The sequence below is a fragment of the Panicum virgatum genome, chromosome 9K (assembly GCF_016808335.1).
Source record: "Panicum virgatum strain AP13 chromosome 9K, P.virgatum_v5, whole genome shotgun sequence".
NCBI lineage: Eukaryota > Viridiplantae > Streptophyta > Magnoliopsida > Poales > Poaceae > Panicum > Panicum virgatum.
Window position 1 is genome coordinate 66,532,620 of NC_053144.1, and position 4,169 is coordinate 66,536,788.

A 4,169-nucleotide genomic window follows, 5' to 3' on the forward strand; every position below is an offset into this window, starting at 1 on the left:
CCCTGAAAGAAACTACTTATTCCCCCGTTTCAAACTATAGGTCATTTTGGCCCTTTCTAGATGCAATGAAAATGCTACGTATGTAGAAAAATCAAAACGATCTATAATTTAGAAGGAAGTACGTGATTTTTTTAAAGGAAAATATTTTATATATTTAGTACTACTCCAACAGCCTAATAGGATTAAAAAGAGATATAAGTCAATTTGTAAATTCATCCACCATTTAAAACCGTAATGGACTAAAAGGATCAAATCGATCGGGATTTTGCATCTAATGAAGGGGCGTTAGGGAGGACACGAAAAAGGTACTCGCCTTCGGTAGATTTTATTCATCGCGCGCATGTCTGCGCGGCGAGCGGCGATGTGTCACAGAATCCTTCGAAGTGTTGTGTTGTCATTCCATTTTACTTCCAAAGCCCCTTAGGGAGGACGGCCCATATTCAACACACGTCTTCTGCTTTTTTATTTTGCCTTCTCTTCAATTCTTCAGAACATGGCTATTCGGAAATTCATTGGTTAGAATTTTCGTATGGAAGAGATTCAAATTCCCCATTTATACATATTCGATAATGTTACACACACACACACAGAGAGAGAGAGAGAGAGGAACAATTGCAACTTTTATGAACACATCGTTCTGAACTAGAAAGTTAAATTATCCTCCTAGAGTCTTTGGAACATTTTGAAATGTTCTCAATCAATTTATAGTGTTCCAAACTTACATAAATGTTTTAAGAAATAAAATTTAAGATTGTTTCCACTATTTGAGATGTACTAGTGGAGATGTCACAGGCACGTGTTAATTTTTCTTTCATCAAGCAACTATGCCATTTATTTTTCTTTCAAAAATAGTATACGTCTTTATTTTCCTTCCATAAAACAATGATGTCAATTATTATCCTTCCAAAACAAATAAAGATGCAAATTATGGATGAATGCATGTGGAAAGAAAAGTCAAGTGTGTGCTAAAGGAAAATAATAAACGGGTAGAAGAGTTGGGTATAGAAAATTGCTGGTATAAAAAGTATTAGCATTTTGGTGGAATCATTTTCCTTCTATAAAAAAATGGGTCACTACCCCCTTTCGTCAAACCTGTATATCTGACAAGTGGGACCTCCGTGAGAAGTACGGTGGGTCTAATCTTAGTGAGAAAGAGTTTTAATTGTTTCAAATTTATAATATAGATTGAACCATTTATTATGTTTCGAACATTTATAAATGTTGAACAATTTTACTAAAGATGGTCACCGGTGGCAAATGTTCGGAGTGTTGTAACAGGAGCTGACCACTAGAATGCAGAAAATGGCTTTTGGTAGTTCACCAGCCAAGATTCTTTTTGCTACTTTCTATGAAGATTTATCAAATAGTCAAATATTTCCATTCATTAATTCATTCTACTCCCTTCCCTCTGTTTCAAAATATAGATTATTTTGAAAAATCTAGATATATATTGTATCTTTTTTTTTTTGAAAAAGGTTCAACCCTACTTTTATAGAAAGCAAAGATATATATTGTATCTAGATCCATAAAAAAAATATAGATCTAAATTTGCTAAAACAAGCTACAATTTGAAACGGAAGAAGTATAATTTTTATGTTGGATGGATTTCTTATTTTAATGCTACCCATAGCCGCAGGAAGGAGTAGGTCCAAGGTGAAAAAGAAGCTACAATTTGAAACGGGCGCTTGCTTTCTTCAGCGCTCTCGGCCTCTCGCAAATGAAACAAACGAGCCTTCCAACGCTCCAAATTACTAATTGGCGTGAGCTTAACAAATCCCTTGTGCGGTAGGCTGGTACGAATAATCGCCCCCCTCGCCTTCTGCCCCTCGCTGCGCACGAAACCCCTCTTCCACGAGAGCTCCTAGTAGACGACAAAACAACAAAACCCCCAACCCCAACCGATCGAATCGATTCCATTCCCTTCCCAATCGCAAGAGCCAGAACCAAACCCTACCGGAATTCGATCGGGACTGGACTGGCATGGCGCTGTCCCGCTTGCTCCGCAAAATGGGGCGGCATCTGCTTCCGACGACGGGAGGCTTACCGGCCATCGCGGCCGCCGTGGCGCCACGCTCGGCGACGAGCTCGTTCACCCAGCTCGGCTGTGAGCTCGCGCCGTCATCCGCCACCAGCGTCGTCCGGAGCTCAGCGACGCGCCATGGCGTCACGCTCGCCGGAGTCCTAGCCCCACCTGCAGCCGGCCTCACGCCACCATCCGCCGCCGGCGTCATCTGGAGCCCAGCGACGTGCCCTGGCTTCGACCTCACGCCACCATCCGCCGCCGGCGTCTTTTGGAGTTCAACGACGCGCAGAGGCTTCACGCTCGCCCGAGGCGTAGCGCCACCCGCCGCCGGGCTCGCGCCACCATCCGCCGCCGCGCGCTCAGCCACGCTGGCGACCGGCGCGGGCTCGGGCTCGTTCCAGGAACGCCTCCTCGCGCGCGCGCGCGGCGGCGGCCACCGACATCTTTGCCGCGCGCGTCCTGGGCTTCCTCGCGCAAGGGGCGGCTGACGCCGACATCCTCGCCACGCGGATGACCTACGGGAGCGTCCGGGGCTCCCTCACGCGAGTGGCTGCTGACGCCGACATCCTCGCCACGCGGATGACCTCCGGGAACGTCCCGGGCTCCATCACGCGAATGGCGGCTGACGCCGACATCCTCGCCACGCGGGTGACCTCCGGGAGCGTCCCGGGCTCCCTCACGCTAGTGGCGGCCGATGCCGACATCGTCTCGAAGGCGACTCTCGCCGCCGCGTCAGCACCATCCGCCGGCGATATCCTTGCATGTTCACCGGCGCCGATGGCGGGTGCACAGCCCGGCGACATGGCAATCATCCGCCCCTGCTCCCTTGCAAGAATCGACACGAGGCTGACACTGGTTGGAGCAGCTGCTGTTCGGATGAAGCAGAACTCCTCGCTGCCATGGTCCCTCAACATCAGAAGGAAGATGTCATCGAGCTCAACGGCTGGGGACGGTTCGGTTGAGTCGGATGTTAAGGACGAGGAGAGTCCAGTTGAATCGGATGTTAAGGATGAGGAGAGTCCACTTGCAGAACCTGTGGTGTTCGATGAGAATTCTTCTTTGGGATTTTGTGATTCCAGTAGTTTCGTAAAGACACATGCACTGCTTGTCCAAACTACAGTCAGAGGAAGACGAAACTCATGGTATTGGCAAGTATCAGATGAAATGAAGAAGATATGCCGATGCCTTGTCCATATCATGAAGAGCCAGCATTCTATCGGAAAGATCTTAGATGGTTCTCTCAGTTCATCACATATTTGGATATGTTCGGGCACTGGAAAAGCACAACTTAGGAATATAAGTTTCACCGACAAGGACTTTTCACTGGACAAAATTAAAAAGATTACAAGATGTTATCAGAAGTCATTAAGGAGATTATTCGCATGTGGGGTGGAGACAAATCTTTATCTGATTTGCCGGATGATTTTGTTGGATTTCTAGATTACTTAGAGAAAGATTTACTAACAAACAGAGATGAATTCATGGCGGCAAACCATTGCGCTTTGCTCCCCATGTCAAACAGGTATGTTGTCTAATTGTCTGTGTGTTTTAATTGTATAGTTTGGTGACTTCTCTGAATATTCCATGTTAACATAGGTTACTCGAATCGTTGTCTAATTTTGAGATCCATTTTGTACAGGAGGGATGTTTTTCTAATGTTCTTTCACCATATCATGAACCGCATCAGCGTGAGGAAGAGGATAAACATTTTGAGGGGACTTTCTGGTGATACCACATATCTGAGAAAGGCGTGTGGAAATAAAGTGATTGACAGGTGGCTAGTTGGTCGTACATATGGGGACGACAACTACCATCAAATGATTCTCAACCGCAACATAAGGTCTCACCCCTACGACCACTTCAGTCATGATATAGAAGTTGAACTGTATTACGAGTATCCAAATTTGTTGTGTGAGTTACAGGAGCTCTTGCACTGTGAACATGAACTGAAAGGACTGCAATCATCAGCAAATTTGGGTGATGCATGGGACACCTCTCACCGTCAGCAGTTGATAGTGCTTGTTAAGAGTTCTTTATTTTTCGTTTTTCGTGGTTCTTCTCTGTGTTTTCGTCCGTAAGGGCATCCAATTCGCATTAAGACTGAAGAATTACAGTTACAGAGGAACCATGAAAACTGTTTTTGTGA

At 45.8% G+C, this 4,169-nt stretch overlaps 1 pseudogene; it reads left to right on the plus strand.

Moving 5' to 3' along the window:
* Positions 1-1,980: 1,980 nt before the first annotated feature.
* LOC120648255 lies at positions 1,981-3,815 on the plus strand (annotated as a pseudogene).
* Positions 3,816-4,169: the final 354 nt, after the last annotated feature.